This window comes from Heterodontus francisci, chromosome 1, assembly GCF_036365525.1.
Source record: "Heterodontus francisci isolate sHetFra1 chromosome 1, sHetFra1.hap1, whole genome shotgun sequence".
In the NCBI taxonomy this organism is placed as follows: Eukaryota; Metazoa; Chordata; class Chondrichthyes; order Heterodontiformes; family Heterodontidae; genus Heterodontus; species Heterodontus francisci.
Window position 1 is genome coordinate 135861093 of NC_090371.1, and position 21530 is coordinate 135882622.

The 21530-nt window shown below is 43.0% G+C and overlaps 1 protein-coding gene across 9 annotated transcripts in view; it reads left to right on the top strand.

Annotated features, from left to right (window-relative positions):
• LOC137372424 (amyloid beta precursor protein binding family B member 2-like) overlaps positions 1-21530 on the top strand; it is a 451769-nt gene that overhangs the window by 114342 nt on the left and 315897 nt on the right. For all 9 annotated transcript variants that reach the window (XM_068036322.1, XM_068036315.1, XM_068036330.1 and 6 more), the window contains one exon: positions 12519-12621. The gene's annotated coding sequence lies outside the window, so the exon portion shown is untranslated. The remainder of the gene's footprint in view (positions 1-12518; positions 12622-21530) is intronic.

Consider the following 21530-nt stretch of genomic DNA (forward strand, 5'->3'; position numbering starts at 1 on the left):
ACTAGCAGGAGCACCTGGAGATAGAGTACAGTAATTAATTTGTAATTCAGAGTCTGTTGGCTTGATGGATGCTGGGTTTAGCTGTAAAATCAGAGAAATGATAACATAGAAAGAGACAATTTGACACGTTGGGCTGGATTTTATGCGCCATTGGAAGGTGGGTTTTCTGGCGGGATGGGGGGACCGGGAATTGGCGCAGATTTGTCCACTACAGAACCTGATGCTGTCATGCGGGTCCTGATTTTCTCAGAGGCTGCGAAGTTACATGGTGACACCTCCACCACGAAGCGACAGGATTGTAGTTTAAAAATGTTAAATATTGTTTTGCATGCATTAGTATATAATTCTCCGGGATTCTACCAGGCGTTTGCGAACTTCTGCATGACGTGTGGCACTCGTGCCTTCACTGTCCCGTCTTTGAAAAGGTGGTGCCACCGAGGCGAGAGTCCTCTGTGTCTGCAAAAGTTAGGTAAGTTATGCATTGTTATCTTCATGATTTTTTTCCGGCATCGAACATTGCCACTAAGCTCAATCAGCAGATGTGAGGGAAGGGGGGAGCTCTGCAAGTGGGTACTTTGGGGGGGGGGGAGGGGTTGGAGGAAGGGGGAATCTTTGCAAGTGGGTACTTTGGGTGGGTGGGTGGAGGAAGGGGGATCTCTGCAAGTGGGTACTTGGTGGGGGGGGGTGGAGGAAGGGGGAACTTTACAGGTGAGTACTGTGGGGGAGGAGTGGAGAAGGGGGATCTCTGCAAGTGGGTACTTGGTGGGGGGGGGTGGAGGAAGGGGGATCTCTGCAAGTGGGTACTGTGGGGAGGTGGGATAACAGGAAATTTGTAAGTTGATTGGGTGAGGAACTGCTGTTGGGGAGTGTCTGTAAATAGCTAGGTCAGTACAGTGCTATTAGAGTGCATGTGTAAATAGCTGGAAATTAGAAAAGTGTAAAAGATTTTTACGTAACCCTTAAGTAGCAACCTTATTAATTGAGGGATGGAAGCAGAAGCGAAGTATTAAGCTGGTGAGTCGACTGTTATATTGTTTTCTTTTAAGTAGTAAGTTTAAAAAAAATCTTTCATAGGATGTGGGTGCCGCTGGCAAGGCCAGCATTTTTTGCTCTTCCCTAATTATCCTTGACAACTGAGTGGCTTGCTAGGCCATTTCAGAGTGCAGTTAAGAGGCAACCACATTGCTGTGGGATTGGAGTCACATGTAGGCCAGACCAGGTAAGGACAGCAGATTTTCATTCATAAATGATATTAGTGAACCAGTTGGGTTTTTACAACGATCAATGGTAGTTTCATGGCACTATTACTGATGCTATCTTTCAATTCCAGACTCTTTAAAAAAATATATAATTATTTGAATTTAAATTCCACCAGCTGCCATGATGGCATTTGAACCTGTGTTCCAAGTGCATTACCCTGGGCCTCTGGATTTCTTGTCCAGTTAGATTACCACTACACCACCGTCGCCTCCGATTGTGTTACACAGGTCTAAATTAATACAGTAAGTGGTGCTGAGGAGAGGCATTTAAAAATTATGAATTGAGAAAGTAATTAGTTAATTACTTTATGATGTCATAAAGATGGCAGGGCAGGTGATGTGTTGCAGCTGCTGTGTGTGGGAGCTTGTGGATACCAGTGTGATCCATGGCGGCCGCATCTGCAGTAAGTGTCTATGGCTTGAGGACCTTTGGTTCAGAATAGATGAGCTGGAGGCCAAGCTACAGACATTGCAATGCATCAGAGAGGTGGAAAGCTACCTGGACACTTTGTTCCAGAAGGCAGTCACACCCCATCGGATAGTGACTTCTGATTTGGTCAATGGTCAGGGACAGGGGATGTGATTGCAAGTGAGGCAGGTATGGGGATCGAGAAGACTGAAGTGGAGGATCCTCAGTCTTTGCAATTGTCCAACAGGTTTGAGGATCTTTCAATTTGTATGGATGGGAGCGAGGGCTGCAGGGTGGATGAGCGAACTGACCATGGCACCGTGGTAGAGGAAGCCATTCAAGCAGGAGGACTAAATAGGGATGTAGTGGTCATAAGGGACAGTATAGTTAGTGGGATAGACGCAGTTCTCTGCAGCCAGGAGTGAGATTCCAGAAGGCTGCGTTGCCTGCCTGGTGCCAGGGTTTGGGACATCTACTCAAGGCGGGAAAGGAACTTGCAGTCGGAGGGGGAGGATCCAGTTGTCGTGATCCATGTGGGTACCAATGAGATAGGTAGGACTAGGAAAGAGATTCTGCATAGGGAGTATGAGCAGCTAGGGGCTAAATTTAAAAGCAGAACCTCAAAGGTAATAATCTCTGGATTATTAAGTGAGCCATGAGCAAATTTCTTAGGATAAATAAGATTAGAGAGTTAAATGCATGGCTGAAAACCTGGTGTGGGAGAAATGGATTTCAGTTCATGGGGCACTGGCACCAGTACTGGGGAAAGTGGGAGTTGTACCGTTGGGACTATCTTCACCTGTGGGAAGGGGACAAGTAATGTTAAAAAGACAAACCTTAAGGCTTTGTGCCTTAACGCGCGGAGCATTCACAATAAAGTGGATGAATTAATCGCGCAAATAGATGTAAACGGGTATGATATAGTTGGGATTACGGAGACATGGCTGCAAGGTGACCAGGGATGGGAAATGAACATCCAGGGATATTCAGTATTGAGGAAGGACAGACAAAAAGCAAAAGGCGGTGGAGTTGCATAGCTGGTTAAAGAGGAAATTAAAGCAATAGTGAGGAAAGATATTAGCTCTGACGATGTGGAATCTGTATGGGTAGAGCTGAGAAACACTAAAGGGCAAAAAACATTAGTGGGGGTTGTATATAGACCCCCAAACTGTAGTGGTGATGTTGGGAATGGCATTAAACAGGAAATTAGAGATGCATGCGAGAAAGGAACATCTGTAATTATGGGTGAGTTTAATCTGCATATAGATTGGGCAAATCAAATTAGTTACAATACAGTAGAGGAGGAATTCATGGAGTGTATACGGGATGGTTTTCTGGACCGATACAGAACCAACCAGAGAACAGGCCATCCTAGAATGGGTATTGTGTAATGAGAGAGGAATAATTGACAATCTAGTGGTGCGAGACTCCTTGGGGATGAGCGACCATAATATGATAGAATTCTTCATCAAGATGGAGAATGATGTTGTTGATTCTGAGACTAGGGTCCTGAATCTTCGTAAAGGAAATGGAGAAGGTATGAGGCGCGAGTTGGCTATGAGGGATTGGGAAACGTTACTTAAAGGGATGACGGTGGATAGGCAATGGCAAACATTTAAAGAGCGCATGGATGAACTGCAACAATTGTTTATTCCTGTCTGGCGCAAAAGTAAAATGGGAAAGGTCGTCAAACCATGGCTTACAAGGGAAATTAGAGATAGCAAAAGATCCAAGGAAGAGGCATATAAATTTGCCAGAAAAAACAACAGGCCTGAGGATTGGGAGCAGTTGAGAATTCAGCAAAGGAGGAAGAAGGGATTGATTAAGAAGGGGAAAATAGAGTACGAGAGCAAGCTTGCGGGGAACATAAAAACTGACTGCAAAAGTTTCTATAGGTATGTGAAGAGATTGGTGAAGACAAATTTGGTCCCTTACAGTCAGAAACAGTGGAATTTATTATGGGGAATAAAGAAATAACTGACCAACTAAATGTATACTTTGGTTCTGTCTTCACAAAGGAGGACACAAATATCATACCAGAAATGTTGGGGAACACAGGGTTTAGTAAGAGGGAGGAACTGAAGGAAATCTGTATTAGTTGAGAAATGGTGTTGGGGAAATTGATGGGATTGAAGGCCGATAAATCCCCAGGGCCTGATGCTATGAATCCCAGAGTACTTAAGGAAGTGGCCCTAGAAATAGTGGATGCATTGATGGTCATCTTCCAAGATTCTATAGACTCTCGAATAGTTTCTACAGATTGGAGGGTAGCTAATGTAACCCCACTATTTAAAAAGGGAGGTAGAAAGAAAGCAGGGAATTATAGACCAGTCAGCCTGACGTTGGTAGTGGGGAAAATTCGAGAGTCCATTATCAACGATTTTATAGCAGAGCACTTGGAGAACAGTGGTAGAATCGGGCAGAGTCAGCATGGATTTACGAAAGGGAAATCATGCTTGACAAATCTACCAGAATTCTTCGAGGATGTAACTAGTAGAGTTGATGAGGGGGAGCCAGTGGATGTGGTTTATTTGGACTTTCAGAAGGCTTTCGACAAAGTCCCACATAAGAGATTAGCATGTAAAATTAAAGCGCATGGGATTGGGGGTAGTGTATTGCGTTGGATAGAAAATTGGTTGGCAGACAGGAAACAAAGAGTAGGGATAAATGGGTCTTTTTCCGAATGGCAGGCAGTGACTCGTGGGGCACCGCAGGGATTGGTGCTAGGACCCCAGCTATTCACAATATATATTAATGATTTAGATGAGGGAACTAAATGTAATATCTCCAAATTTGCAGATGACACAAAACTGGGTGGGAAGGTGAGTTGTGAGGAGGATGCAGGGAAGCTTCAGGGTGATCTGGACAAGTTGAGTGAGTGGGCTAATGCATGGCAGATGCAGTATAATGTGGATAAATGTGAGTTTATCCACTTTGGTATCAAAAACAGGAAGGCAGATTATTATCTGGCTATAATCTGAGAGGGGACTATGCAGTGAGACCTGGGTGTTCTCGTACACCAGTCGCTGAAGGTAAGCATGCAGGTGCAACAGGTGGTAAAAAAGGCAAATAGTATGTTGGCCTTCATAGCGAGAGGATTCGAGTACAGGAGCAGGGATGTCTTGCTGCAATTATACAGGGCCTTGGTGAGGCGACACCTGGAATATTGTATGCAGTTTTGGTCTCGTTATCTGAGGAAGGATGTTCTTGCTATAGAGGGAGTGCAGCAAAGGTTTACCAGGCTGATTCCTGGGATGGCGGGACTGACGCATGAGGAGAGATTGGTTAGGATTATATTCACTGGAGTTCAGAAGAGTGAGGGGGATTCTCGCCTAGAAACCTATAAAATTCTAGACTTGACAGGGTCGATGCAGGAAGGATGTTCCTGATGGTGGGGGAGTCCAGAACCAGGGGTCATAGTCTCAGGATACAGGGTAAACCTTTCAGGACTGAGATGAGGAGAAACTTCTTCTCCCAGAGAGTGGTGAGCCTGTGGAATTCACTACCACAGAAAGCAGTTGAGGCCAAAACATTGTATCTTTTCAAGAAGGAGTTGGATGTAGCTCTTGGGTCTAAAGGGGTCAAAGAGTATGGGGTGAAAGTAGGAACAGGTTACTGAGTTGGATGATCATCCATGATCATAATGAAAGGCGGAGCAGGCTCGAAGGGCCGAATGGCCTACTCCTGCTCCTATTTTCTATGTTTCTATATGCTGGGACCAGTATTCTGGCAAGTCGTATAACTAGGGTGGTAGAGAGGGCTTTAAGCTAAATAGTGGGGGGTCATTGGATCAAGTGAGGGAAGATGTGATAATTTAGAGAGAGAGGAGAAGGCAAGAGAGCAACGTAGCAATAAGGGAATTGATAATCTGAGTGTGGCTGGAAGGGAAGATTGAAGGGAAGCAAAACTGGTAACTGGAAGTAAAAAAAAAAGTAGTAAGCGAAATTAGAAGACAGACAAAGTGAAGGCAAGCATCATATAGGATCAGAATGTGAAATAATGTTAAAAAGACAACGTTAAGGGCACTCTATCTGAATGCATGCAGGATTCGCAACAAGATGGATGATTTAAAGGCACAAATAGAAGTATGATTTAATTGCCATTCCAGAGACGTGGTTAGAGGGTGACCAAGACTGGGAACTGAATATCCGAGGATATTTGTCATTTAGGAAAGATAAGCAAAAAGGAAAAGGAGGTGGGGTAGCGCTCTTGATAAGGGATGAGATTAGTACATTAGTGAGAGATGATCTTAGATCAAAGATTCAAGATGTAGAATCAATTTGGGTGGAGCTAAGAAACAGCAAGGAGCAGCAAACATTGGAGGGAGTTATTTATCGGCCAGCAAATAGTAGTGGTAATTTTGGACATGGTATAAATCATGAAATTAGAGGTGCATGTAACATGGGTAAGACACTAATAATGGATGAATTCAATTTATGTATAGACTGGGTAAACATAATCAGCACTACTGCTGTAGAGGATGAATTCCCAGACTGTGTGTGAGATGGGTTTCTGGAGCAGTGTATTGAAGAACCAACTAGGGATCGGGCTATTTTAGATTTAGTACTGTGTAATGAGAAAGGGCTAATTCATAACCTTGCTGTAAAGGAACCTTTGGGAAACAGTGACCATATTATGATAGAATTTTACGTTAGATTTGAAAGTGATACAATTCATTCTGAAACTAGGGTCTTAAGTCTGAACAAAGAAAACTATGAAGGTACCAGGGGCAAGTTGGCTATGGTGGATTGGGAAAATACACTAGAAGATTTGACAGTAGACAGGCGATGGCTTGTATTTAAAGAAGTATTACATGGTCTACAAAAAATATACATTCCTTTAAGACACAAAACCCAACAGGAAAGATGAATCAACTGTGGCTAACAAAAGAAGCTAAAGATTGCATTAGGTCAAAGTAAGTGGCTTATCATGTTGCCAGAAAAGGTGGTAGGACCAAGGATTGGGAGCAATTTAGAATTCAGCAAAAGCTGACCAAGAAACTGATAAAGAAAGGGAAAAGAGAATATGGGAATGCAAGCTAGTGAGAAACATAAAGGTGGACTGTAAAAGCTTCTTTAGTTATGTGAAAAGAAGCAGATTAGTAATGACAAATGTGCATCCATTACAGGTGGAGCCAGGGGAATTTATAATGGAGAATAGGAAAATGGCAGAGAAACTAAACAATTACTCTGTGTCTGTCTTCATGGAGGAAGATACAGAAAATCTCCTAGAAATACTCGGGAACCAAGGGACTTGTGAAAATGAAGAACTGAAAGAAATTAGTATTAATAAAGAGGTAGTACTTGAAAAATTAATTGGATTGAAGGTTGATAAATCCCCTGGACCAGATGAGCTACATCTCAGAGTGTTGGAAGAGATGGCTATAGAGATAGTGGATGCATTGGTGGTTATCTTTCAAAATTCTATAGATTCTGGAAAGGTTCCTGCAGACTGGAAAGTAGCAAATGTAACCCCACTGTATAAGAAAAGAGGGTGAGAGAAAACAGGGAACGACAGACCTGTTAATTTGACGTCAGTAGTAGGGAAAATGCTAGAATCTATTATAAGGGATGTTATAACTGGACACTTAGAAAATCATGATTGGGCAGAGTCAACAAGGATTTATGAAAGGGAAATCATGTTTGACAAACCAGTTGGAGTTTTTTGGGGATGTTACGTGGAGCATAGATAAAGGAGAACCAGTGGATGTGGTGTATTTGGATTTTTAGAAAGCTTTCGATAAGGTCCCACACAGGGGATTAGTAAACAAAATTAGAGCACATGGGAATGGGGGTAATGTCATCGACAGGATTGCGGCTGCCCGCAACGAATTTGGCCTAACCATCAGCCTCAAGAAAATGAACATCACGGGCAGGATGTCAGAAATGCTCCATCCATCAACATCCACGCTCTGGAAGTGTTTCAAGAATTCACCTACCTAGGCTCAGCTCTCACCAGTAACCTGTCTCTCGATGCAGAAATCAACAAGCGCATGGGAAAGGCGTTGGCTGCTATGTCCAGACTTGGCAAGAGAGTGTGGGAAAATAGCGCACTGACACGGAACACAAAAGTCCGAGTGTATCAAGCCTGTGTCTTCAGTACCTTGCTCTATGGCAGCCAGGCCTGGACAACGTATGTCAGCCAAGAGAGATGTCTCAACTCATTCCATCTTTGTTGCCTCTGGAGAATCCTTGGCATCAGGTGGCAGGACCATATCTCCAACGCAGAAGTCCTTGAGGCAGCCAACATTCCCAGCATATACACCCTACTGAGCCAGCGGCGCTTGATATGGCTTGGCCATGTGAGCCACATGGAAGATGGCAGGATCCCCAAGGCCACATTGTACAGCGAGCTCGTCACTGGTATCAGACCCACTGGCCGTCCATGTCTCCCCTTTAAAGCCGTCTGCAAACGCGACATGAAGTTCTGTGAAATTGACCACAAGTCGTGGGAGTCAGTTGCTAGTGATCGCAGAGCTGGCGGACAGCCATAAAGGCAGGGCTAAAGAGTGGCAAGTCAAAGAGACTTAGCAGTTGGCAGGAAAAAAGACAGAAGTGCATGAAGAGAGCCAACTGTGTAACAGCCCCGACAATCAATTTTATCTGCAGCGCCTGTGGAAGTGTCTGTCACTCTAGAATTGGCCTTTATAGCCACTCCAGGCGCTGCTTCACAAACCACTGATCACCTCCAGGTGCTTACGCATTGTCTCTCGAGACAAGGAGGCCAAAGAAGATGCTGGTATGGATTGAGAATTGGTTAACAGACAGAAAACAGAGAAAGGAATAAACGGGTCATTCTCAGGATGACAGGCTGTTACTAGTGGGGTACTGCCAGGATTGGTGCTGGGGCCACAGCTGTTCACAATTTATACAAATGACTTGGATGTGGGTACAAAATGTAATATTTCCAAAATTGCTGATGACAAAACTAGGTGGGAATGTAAGTTGTGAGGAGGATGCAAGGAGGCTTCAAGGTGACTTGGACAGTTTAAGTCAATGGGCAAGACGATGGCAAATGAAATATAATGTGAACAAGTCTGAAGTGATCCAGACTTTGGTAGAAAAATCTAAGACAGGGTACTTCTTAAATGGTGAGAGTTTGGGAAGTGTTGATGTCCAAAGGGACCTGGGTGATCTTGTTCATGAGTCACTTAAAGCTCGCATGCAGGTCCAGCAAGCAATTGAGAAGGCAAATGGTATGTTGGCCTTCATTGCAAGGCGTTTTGCGTACAGGAGTAAATAAATCTTGCTGAAATTGTATAGAGCCTTGGCGAGACTGCACCCGGAGTATTGTGTACAGTTTTGGTCTCCTCATCTGAAGAAGAATCTACTTGCCATAGAAGTAGTGCAATGGAGGTTCACCAGACTAATCCCTGGGATATGGGATTGTCCTCTGAGGAAAGATTGAGGAAACTGGGCCTGTCTTCTCTAGAGTTTCAAAGAATGAGATCTCATTGAAATGTACAAAATTCTTGCAGGACATGACAGGGTGGATGGAGATGGGATGTTTCCCCTGGATGATGAGTCTAGAACCAGGAGACAAGGTTTCAGAATAAGGGGTAGGCCATTTAAGACTGAGATGAGGAGGAATTTCTTCATTCGGGGGTATTGATTCTTTGGAATTCTCTACCCCAAAGGGCCGTGGAAGCTCAATCATTGAATATGTCCAAGACAGAAATTGATGGATATCTGGGTATTCATGACATCAAGGGATATGGGGAGAGTGCAGGAAAGTGGCATTGAGGTAGATGATCAGCCATGATCTAATTGAATGGCGGCGCTGTCTCGACAGGCTGAATGATCTACTCCTGCTCCTACATTCCTCAATCTCTACATCGTTTCATATTCTTCCCTTTCATGTACTAATTTAATTACCATTTAATGGATGTTGTAGTCTCAGTGCCGATTGACTTATAATAAAGGAGTGCATGTTCTAATAACGTTCCTTGTGGAAAATATCTTATAACTTCTGTTTTTGCTATGATAATCATGAGTGTATGCCTCTTGTTACTGATTCACCAATCAGTGGAAACAATCTTTCATTGTTTACCCTTTCAAAACCTTTAATAGTTTCACAGTAGTGAAGGTGCTTCCAGGCATGATCAGCCAAATAGTCTCCTTCTGTGCTGTATCATTTTATGATTCTATGAAATGTAGCCAATATAAAAATATTTCAAATGTACAGGTTTAGGATTGTTTATTTTTGAAGTTAGAAAGGAAATTGTATAGAATCTGGACAAATACCTGTAGTAAAATGTTCCCCTCTAAATTCACTCATTTCAAATTTCAAACTATCTAAAACTTCAATTTTTAGCATTACATTCTTAATTTGTTGTGTTTTTTGTGATTATTCAAATTCAGTATTGCTGAAAATAGAGACACGCTGTCGAAGCTTTTTGTCTTGCAATCATCAGGACAATCCGCAAGAATACCAATGAAAGGAGAAGCAACAACTTTATACTTTGAGAAGAGAGTGCTGATTGGTTGGCAACTGAACTCTGGTAGAGATGTTGCCATGAAGAATGCACCAGTTTATGGTGTCTGACAGTTTGGAATTTAAACCAGGCAGCTTGACTCTGGTCAATTCATTGCCCTGAGGATGAACCAGCAAATAAGAACATGGCTGTCACTTATTTTGTTTAGCTGAAACAGGCGCAATCTGTGTACATATTCTTTCTATCTGCAAAGAACAGGGCCCTGTGTATTAATACCTTCTAGTATGTGCAAATGTGCCACACTGCGAGCCCTACTGACAATCTTAAAATGGTTGTCAACTTAATTCTTAGCACCTGAGGAGTATTTAGCAAATGTTGTCGAATTGCGGAATCACATCTAATAGTGGACACTGTTTTGAGTTTTGCAAGCACGACATGGTTGGCTGTGGCCTGTACCTGGACTGTTGTGAACAGCGGAAGGGACATGTTTGATATGATCTGCCAGTCTTTGGGACGTACGCCTATATACTTAGCGTCACACTGGCATTGAAATTCATATATCACGTTACTCATTTGTGTGATGGGCAGGATGTCATTTTGGCTCGACAGCAGCATCCTGTTAGTGGTGAACACCACAGATGTTGCTACTGCATAGTAGCAGCGTGACATAGCTAGCTTCACCTGTTGCTCAAATGTTTGGGATACATTGCCCTTCCAGGATAATTTGAGAATTATACTGACAACCAAATGCCTTGACCAATCAGAGTCAAGCTGCTTGGTTTAAATGTAAAACAAAGCTTGTCAGTCACCATAGACTGGTGTATTCTCCATGGAAATGCCTCTATCAATCAGAGTTCACTTGCCAACGAATCAGCACTCTCTTCTCATACAGTATAAAGTTGTTGCTTCTCCTTACATTGGCATTCTTGCAGGTTGTCCTGCAAAACGAAAAGCTTTGACAACATTTCTATTTTCAGCAATACTCAAGTTCTGTACTACCAAATGACTATTATTCAAATTATTGGTCAATTCCAATTTTTTTCGAGTGCAAAATTTGACATTGAATTTTCCAGAGAAGACTATAATGGTTTATTGTCACTCATGTATGTGAACAATGTATCATCATGAAGCCACAGCATATCTTACAAATTGAAAAGCAGTTTGGTAGTGGCCCAGGTGCTGCCCAGGTTAAGGTTAACTAAATGAACAGAGACCAGACAGTGAATCTAAGATCTTCTTGGCATGCAGTACTTAGTATTTCACCAGGTATGTCCATCGAGACACAAAGGAAACTCAATACGTTTTTTATCACTTTTCTTTTAAGGAGGTTCTTCAGCATAAGTAATGTATCCTTGCTTGTCGGCAGAATATTTAACTAAAACCTGTGAAGTATGGCTCTTCTTTACCTGGTGTCTCTTGTTCTTGATTGCAGTGGTATTACCTTATACTGCTGTTTATGTCCATTAGCTTTGAACTTGGAATCTACAGCCATTGTTTTTTTCCACAGCTGGGCAAGAGAAAAAGCTTTAATTGAATTTGAAGTTAAATTCATTGTTCAGTCTAATATCAAAATACTTACCGGGCCCCACTTGGTAGACTAAGAGGCGGGGGAGCCAGTAAAATGCTGGGGAGTCGCATCAGGAGGGCTCCCCGATGCACACCCGCTGCAGAGCCATTTTATCAACAGTGGGAATGGCAGCGGCTCAGCCACCCACCAACTGGAGGTGGGTGGCCAATTTAGCCAACTAAAGGCCCAATTGAGGGCCATCTTCCCAGGCCGCCTGTGGCTTCCCTAGCAAAGGAGTGGGGTTGTGCCATTGGAGCCAGAGGCTCCATGGATCAAGAAGGGGGCCCCCAGCAGCAAAGGCCATCCCTGCGGCCTTGACACTATTGCAGGATGGGTTATCCCTCTGATTACTGGGACCTACCTGTCTGGCTTCAGCAGAGAAAAGAAAATTCTAACTGCCCAGCACAGGCACCTCAAAATGGAGGCACCCTCTTATTCTGCTTGCAGCCTCAGCAGTAGCCACCTCTCTTGGGTGGCACTGCCTAGGCCGCAGAGACACTGGTCTTCTGATTGTGCTCGCCGAGTGGAGACCCAGCCTGTTAAAGTTAATTGGATGGCGGGCCTGGTGGTGACCAATTAAAAGGCCGCCACAGTCCCGTTGCCTGTCAGTGCAGCCTCAGGACCCGCATGTGGTCCGAGGAAATCTCGGCCATTGTTTCAGACTCTTGTCATTTTTGTCAATTATTGTAAAGATATATAGAGCTTCTTCGATCATAACTTAGTGACTGTTTGATATGACATAACTAATTGTGTATGGCTTTTTTATCCCTTGTGTTGCAGAGATCATTAATATTTTAATGGAGGAAGTCTAATAATTTTAGTAAATCTTAAATTATTTTTGTTTTTCAGGCCTGAAATTCCCTTGAGCAGTGCTTCTGAGATGCTGTAATGTGCTGACTGGTCACTATGGGCAGACGATACCCAGGGACCTACCATCGTCCAAATAGCATATGTAAGTGTGGGTGTAGCAGTTAATTTCATTTTTTGCTACAATAGCTTAAATGTGGACAATTTAGAGATAAATATTTAGAAGATTCTACTGGAATGTGGATTTTAGTCATTGTAAAACATTTGAAATTTGCTTTACGGCAGCTAAATTTCAGTGACTGATATGCAAAATCTTTATCTAATGCGAATTATTTGTATTTCAAGTTCATAACTTGTAATTGGCGGGGGGCGTGGAGAATGGAATAATTTTAAAGGTGAGCATTTGGGAATGTAACACAATGGTGTAATTACAGCAGTTATGTTCTTTGAAGTTCCTTGTGCTTTGAATTTAATTTTTAAAAAAGCATCTCTTTTACTTATGTTTCCTATGAGGAGCATCACATACAGCTCAAACTTGTCACAGGCAGATTTTATGATGCTGGCATGCAATGAATTGTAGAGAGAAGGCATATGGAAATGCTGAGTTTGCAAAGAGCCTAATAGTTTAACTACAGTTGCAGGCTGTGCTAAATATTGATTATTAAGTATCACATCTTGGTGCAAGAATATATGGCTGTGTCATCACTCCAAGGCCTGTTAGCTATGCACTGGTCCTCAATTTGCTCCTCTCACCTTCTGATGGTTATGTTTCATGCTGGGCTACAGTTGTACAGGAATCAGGAGCTCATGATCCCTCACCAAAATGGCAACACTTGATACCCAAGATGAAACTGGGCAAGATATTCAACTTGGGTGACATGACAGTCAATTGTTCTTTCAAATACTTTGAAGCAGGAGTCGCTATAAAACAACACAGTGTTGTCAAGTTATTCAATCCTGGTGCCTTCTCAGTCAACATCTGTATATAAATACTTTGTAGCCGTAATAGCTAGATAACTATCAGGCTGAGGAACTTTAATTGATTCATTATCCTCTCCTCCTCTATGTCAGTGGCACTGACACCAATTACTCCACTGAAATTAGCTAACTAAGAACAGGGATTAATACTGGATCATCCCTTTCTGAATACTACACCACTTACTCACTGAATCATGTAGTCCTGTATTGATGTCTATACTATTTGCAGTAACAATGCACCAAGAAGCATAAGATTCCCTGATCCGAGGTGCTTTGGATCACTATTGATGCTAATCTGATTTACCAAGAGGAAATGAGTCCTGCATAATCAGCATTTACTGCTTTGGCTTTTTATTCCATGCTCGTCATTCTGCTCCAGCCAATTTCTCATCTGTAATTTTTAAAGTAGTTGCACAGGTTCTTAAACGTTGTGCTCCTACGGTCTGTTCCTATGTCTGTAGGAAAGCATTGTTTGAAGAATTGGAGCATAACGCAAATTAGTATAATATTCAAAATGTGTACAAAGTGATAGCAGTTCCAAGGTCTGCGTCCATCTTATACGCAGCTCCTCGTTTGATCCCTCCAATTGGGTTTCCATTCCTGCCTGCCACAGCACTGAAATGGCCTTTCTCAAAGTCACAAATGACATTCTGTGTGACTGACTGTAACAAAGGTGAACTATCCCTCCTCATCCTCTTGACCTTTCTGCAGCCTTGGACACAGTTGACCACATTCTTCTTCAATGCCTCTGCACCAATGCTCATCTAGGTGGGATTGTCCTCAGTTGGTTGCATTCTTATCTGCCCAGTCATAGAAAAAAAAATAGAAAAACTGATTTCATGACAACAGGATGTCCCAATGCACCTTACAGCCAACTAAGTACTTTTGAAGTGTAATCATTGTTGTAATATAGGAACCGTAGCAGCCAATTTGCACATAGCAAGCTCCCACAAACAGCAATATGAAAATGACCCGATAATCTGTTTTTGTGATGTTGATTGAAGGGTAAATATTGGCCAGGACACCAGGGATAACTCTCCTTCAAAATAGTGCCATGGGCCTCTTTTCCCACTCCCACATTGTTAATTCTTGTGTCCCCCAAGTCTCGATCCTTGGCCCCCTCTATTTCCGATCTACATGCTGCCCCTTGATGACAACACCTGAAAATACATCAAGCTCCACATGCATGCTGACAGCACCCAGCTCTATCGCACCGCTGCCACTCTCAACTCCTCCACTGCGTCTGATTTGTTATACTGTTTGCCTGACCTCCAGTATTGGATGAGCAGAAATTTCCTCCAACTAAATATTGGGAAGATTGCGATCATTGTCTTCATATACTGCCTCAAATTCCATTCCCTAGACACTGACTCCATCCCTCTCCTTGGCAACTGCCTGATGCTGAACCACACTTTTCGCTGCCTTGGTGTCATATTTAACCATGAGATGAGCTTGCCATCACCAAGACCACGTACTCTATCTCTGGAATATTGCCCAGTTCCACCCCTGTCTCAGCTCATCTACTGCTGAAACCCTTATCCATGCCTTTGTTATGTCTAGACTATTGCAGGTGCTATATAAATGCAACTTATTGTAAATCTTATATTTAAACTATTGTATCCAGGAAGCTTTGGATGGTGCAGTATTTAAAATACTGTTTTCCATCTCTGACCTGGATTCAAGTTGTACCACTGTGTAAGTTTCAACTTTGAGAGCTGTAATTGTGCGGGGTGAACAACAACAGTTTGTATTTATATAGTGCTTTTAACGTAGTAAAACATACCAAGGCACTTCACAAGCGGTTTATCAAACAAAATTTGGCATGAGACAGTAGGGCCTATGAGTAAAAGCTTTGTTAAGGAATTATGTTTTGAGTTAGTGTCTTAAAGGATGCAAGGGAGATGGAGAGATGTAGGGAATGAATTCCATAGCTTAGGGTCTTGGCAGCTGAAGGCATTGCCGCCAATGGAGGAGTAATTCAAATCGGCGGTGCTCAAGAGGCCAGAATTAGAGGAGCTCATATATAGAATCACAGATTCATAGAATGGTTGCAGTATAGAAGGAGACCATTCGGCCCATCATGTCTGTGCTGGCTCTCTGCGAGAGCAGCTCAGCTAGTCCCACTCCCCGCATTTTCCCTGTAGCCCAGCAGATCTTTACTCTTTGGATAATTATTCAATTTCTATTTGAAAACCATGGTTGAAACTACGTCCACCGCAGTCTCAGGCAGTGCATTTCAGATCCGAACCACTCACTGCGTAAAAAGGTTTTTCCTTATGCCGCCTCTGGTTCTTTTGCCAAACACTTTAAATTGGTGTCCTCTGGTTCTCGACACTTCCGGCAATGGCGACACTTTTTCCCTACCTGCTCTGTCCAGGCCCCTCATGCCTTTGGACTTCCCAATCAAATCTCCTCTCACCTCTTTAAAGAGAACAGTCCCTGCTTCGCCAGTCTATGCACACAAATGAAGTTTCTCATCCCTAGAACCATTCTCATAAATGTTTTCTGCCCTCTCTCCTATGCTTTCTCATTCTTCCTAAAGTGTGGCACAATACTCTAGTTGAGGCCGAACCAGTGATTTATAAAAGTTCACCATAACTTCCATGCTTTTGTTCTCTATGCCTCTATTTATAAAGCCCAGGATGCTGTCTGCCTAATTAACTGCTTTCTCGACCTGCCCTGCCACCTGCAACAATTTGTGCACGTATACCCCCTTTAGAATTGTATCCTTTATTTTGTATTGCCTTTCCTCATTCTTCCTACCAAAATCTATTACTTCACACTTCTCTGCATTAAATGTCATCTCCCACATGTCTGACCATTCCACCAGCCTGCCTATGTCCTTTTGAAGTTTATTAATATCGTCCTCACAGTTCACTGCCAAATTTTGTGTCATCTGCAAATTTTGAAATTTGGCCCTTCACACCCAAGTCTAGGTCATTAATGTATATCAAGAAAAGCAGTGGTCCTAATACTGACCCCACTATATACTGTCCTGCAGCCTGAAAAACAATCGCTCACCACTACTTTCTGCTTTCTGTCACTCAGCCAACTTCGTATCCTTGCTGCCACTGTCCCTTTTATTCCATGGGCTTCAATGTTGCTGACAATCAGAAGCCTTTTGGAAGTCAATTTATACCACATCAATTCATCAATTGGATTACCTTCATCAACACTCTTTGTTATCTCATCAAAAACTCAATCAAATTAGTTAAGCACGATTTGCCCTTAACAAATCTATGCTCGCTTTCCTTAATTAATCCACATTTGTCCAAGTGACTGTTAATTTCTTCCTGGATTGTCATTTCTAAAAGCTTTTCCACTACAGAGGTTAAACTGACTGGCATGTAGTTGCTATGTTTATCCTTACGCCCTTTTTTTGAACAAGGGTGTAACATTTGCAATTCTCCAGTCCTTTGGCACCACCCCTGCATCTAAGTAGGATTGGAAGATTATGGTCGGTGCCTCAATTTATTTCCCTCAATATCCTTGGATGCATCTGATCTGGTCCTGGTGACTTATCAACTTTGAGTACAATCAGCCTTTCTACTACCTCCTCTTTATCAATTTTCAGCCCATCCAGTGTCTTAACGACTTCCTCTTTCACGATGACTTAGCAGCATCTTCTTTGGTAAAGACAAATGCAAAGTAGTCATTTAGTACCGCCAGTCATATCCTCTGCTTCCATGCGTAAATCTCCTTTCTTTTTGTCCCTCATCGGCCCTACTCCTCCTTTTGCCACCATTTTTCTATTTATATGTCTACAGAAGACTTTTGGATTCCCTTTTATGTTGACTGCCAGTCTCTTCTCTTACCAGCTCTTATTTATTTTCTCACTTCCCCTCTGAACTTTCTATATTCAGCTTCACTTGATATCAACCTGTCTTACATGTCCTTTTTCTGCTTCATCTTACTCGCTACCTCTTTTGTCATCCAGGGTGCTCTGGCTTTTTTTTGTTCCTCATGGGCATGTACCTCGGCTGTACCTGAACTAGCTCTGTAAAGGCAGCCCATTGTTCAGTTACAGTTTTGCCTACCAATCTTTGATTCCAATTTACCTGAACCGTTCCATTCTCACCCCATTTAAAATTTGACCTCCCCCCAATTAATTATTTTTACTCTGGATTGCTCCTTTCTCTTTTCCATAGCTAACCTAAATCTTATGATACACTGGTTACTGCCCCTTAAATGTTGCCCTACTGACACTTGGTCCACTTGTCCCACCTAATTTCCCAGAACCAGATCCAGCAATGCCCCCTTCCTCGTTGGACTGGAAACATACCGATGTCGAAAATTCTCCTGAATGCACTCCAGAAACTCTTGCCCCTTTCTACCCTTACACTATTACTATCCCAGCCTATATTAGGATTATTGAAGTCCACCATTATAACTGCCCTATAGTTTTTGTACGTCTCTGTAATTTCTTTGCCAAATTTTCCCTCTATATCTTTCCCACTGGTTGGAGGCCTATAAAGTACACCCAGTAGTGTAATGATGCCTCTATTGTTTCTTAGCTCTAACCAAATAGATTTTGTCCTTGACCCTTCTCAGACATTCTCTCCAAGACTATAATATTATCCTTAATCAATACTGCCACCCCTCCTCCTTTCCTTCCTTCCCTATCTTTCCTGAACAACTTGTAGCCAGGAATGTTTAGTACCCAGTCCTGCCCTTTTTTGAACCAGGTTTCCAGTGTGGCTGCAACATCATATTCCCACTTATTGAATGGAGCAGGCTCAAGGGCCATATGCCCCCTCATTTCTTGTGTTCTTATGTAAAAACATGGAGGAGGGTTTCAGCAGGTGATTAGGTGAGGCAGGGGTGCAGTTGGGTGATATTATAGCGATTGAAGTGGCTAGTCCTGGTGATGCTGGAAGCTCATCTTGGGGTCAAATATGATACCAAGGTTGCAAATAGTATGGTTCAGCCTCAGACAGTCACCAGGGAGAGGGATGGAGTTGGTGGCTAAGGAGCGGAGTTTGTAACCACGTATTTAGTTGGGGGAAATTTCTGCTCATCCAGTACTGGATATCGGATAAGCAGTCTGATAATTTAGAGGCAGGGGAGGTGTTAAGAGAGGTTGTAGTGAGGTAGAGCTGGGTATCAGCGTATGTGTCGAAACTGATGCTGTGTTTTTGGATGATGTCACCGAAGGACAGCGTTTAGATGAGAAATAGGAGGGAACCATGGATAGATCCCTGGGGGAGTGGGGGTCGGGGGGGGTGGTGGTTTGGTGGTGATCAGAGGTAATGATGCAGAAGTGGGAAGAGAAACCATTGATGGTGATTCTCTGTCTAGATTAGAATGGAACTGGATGACGGTGGAGAGGCATTGGCAGAGGATGGTGTGACCTGCTGTGTCAAAGGCTGCAGACAGGTCGAGAAGGACAAGGAGTCATGTAAGATGTCATTTGTGACTTTGAGAGCTGTTTTGGTACAGCGGCAGCAGCGGAAACCTGATTGGAGGGATTCAAACAGGAAGTTGTGGGAAAGATGGTCACGGGGTTGGGAGCTGACAACATATTCAGGGGCTTTGGAGAAGAAAGGGAAATTGGAGATGGGACGGTAGTTTGGAAGGACAGAGGGGTGAAATAAAAGCAAAATACTGCGGATGCTGGAAATCTGAAACAAAAACAAGAAATGCTGGATTCACTCAGCAGGTCTGGCAGCATCTGTGGAAAGAGAAGCAGAGTTAACGTTTCGGGTCAGTGACCCTTCTTCAGAGGGGTGAAATGTTTTTTATAGAGGAGAGGGAAGATGACAGCAGATTGAAGGTGAGGGGGACAGTATCTAAAGAAAGAGAACTGTTAACAATATCTGCTGATGTGCAAGCCCGGAAGGGACATTGGATGGTTAGCAGTTTAATGGGAATCGGTTTGAGGGAACAGGAGGTGGGTCTTGTGAACAAGATGAGCTTGGAGAGGGCATGATGGGAGTGAAGCTAGAGAAAAATGCAAGTTCAGGGCCAGGGCAGGGAGAACCTTAGAAGAAGTTTGGCCCAAAGGGTAAGGGAGAGAAACGGCAGAGGCAGCTGATCAGATGGTTCAATCTTGGTGACAATGAAGTCCATGAGCTTCTCGCATTAGTTGGAGGTGAGGGTGGAGGAGTCGGATGAAGAGTTTAAGAAGATGGTTTGCAGTACAGAAAAGAAGCTGGGAGTTACTTTTGCATTCCAGGATAGTTTTGGAACGGTGAGTGCTTTTTGCAGACGAGAGCAGGACCTATTAGTGCTTTATGTGGTCCAGCCAGATCAAGCAGTGAATGGCTAAACAAGTTGTCCGCCAAATCGGTTCAAGTGTGCACGTTTGGACTTAAGGGAGTGGGGATGAACATTGTACCAGGTGGAAAGGCTGAAAGAGAGTTATGGTTTTAATGGGGACTAGGGCACTGAAGGTGGAGGCAAGGGTGTAGTTGAGCAGATTGCTGGCTACAAAAATACATGGTAAACAGAACACCAAAGACCAGACAGTTGGAATTCTGAAAGTGCAGGTGTAAGAATTAGGAGAGCATTTCTTCCAGGGCGGACAGAGAAGGAAGTAGGTTTGGGAGGGGTAAGGGGAATATGAGTGGAGAGCAGTACAAGGGATGAACTTAGAGATGACCTTATCTGTGATTGATCGGTGAAGTGAGTTTCAGATTCTCAACTTAGTTCCAAATGGATATGCTCCTGTAATTAGGTATTAGTTTGCAAAGACTGAGATGCCTTTATTTTGCATTCAGCACATCCACTCCTATCTTGATAAGTGAAAAATACACTACCTTTATTAAAAGTTAAGAAGGAATACTATAATCAATAAATTAAGATAGATTTTAGATTTAGAGCTACAGCACTGAAACAGGCCCTTCGGCCCACCGAGTTTGTGCCGACCATTAACCACCCATTTATACTAATCCTACACTAATCCCATATTCCTACCACATCCTCACCTGTCCCTATATTCCCCTACCACCTACCTATACTAGGGGCAATTTATAATGGCCAATTCACCTATCAACCTGCAAGTCTTTTGGCTGTGGGAGGAAACCAGAGCACCCGGAGGAAACCCACGTAGACACAGGGAGAACTTGCAAACTCCACACAGGCAGTACCCAGAATTGAACCCGGGTCGCTTGAGCTGTGAGGCTGCGGTGCTAACCACTGCGTCGCCCAAAAGATACTTGTAGACATCAATTTAAATCCCTGATCCCAATGCTAAAAGAACAAGTTTTAAATTCAAAACTGTAATGCAACTTTAATTAAAACTATAAATTTCAAATCTTAAATATCTTTTGCCTCAGATCACTTTTCTCCTTCTAAACTATTATAATTTCAGCCACGGTGTTTCCACTAACTGACACAGAAACATAACTTTTCTGATAGTGAGTTTTTGATGAAATTGGTGCACAATGGGACATGCGTCTGACTGTTGATACACTGCTGTTCTTGCCTGAACTCCTCGGCTTGGAAATAATTAAATATTCACTTCAAGCTGCTGCCCACACACTGGGTTGGCTGTGGGGGCTTGCATTCCTGAAGCTGGAAAATTATTGCAGCAAAAAAGAGAAGATTGTTTTTTATTTACTGGAAGACTCAGCTAGTGTATCTGCCTTTATCCTTTGCATGCTGTATACCGTAGAAATTTAAGCCAGTAAATGCTGTGAATGAAATTCCGATTTTATGTCAACCGAGGGGGTGGCGGTGATGGTGGTTAAAGTTCCACACAACTTATCGCCAATGGAACACCCCTGAAAGCATCACTGAGACGTTTATAGATGGTGCCCTTGAAGTACGGCAGATATGTAGTTTTACCATGGTGTCCAGGAACATCCTCTCCAGGAAACAGTTGACTAACGCACCTAACAGGGTGATTGTGCTCTGAAACACCCAGAGGTCCTGGCTGTAAAAGTGAATGATAAAGGTAGACTGTGGAAAGATATCAAACTAATGTTGATTTAGCATATGAGCAAGTGATGAGTGGTAGAGGACGAATAACATCCTTCTGCCTGGATGGCCACATTGCAGATTTGAATAATCCTGTTCTTCTGGAGGTGCAGTAAGATGCTGAATTTGGCCACCTGCAGCTGCATTCTATTCTGT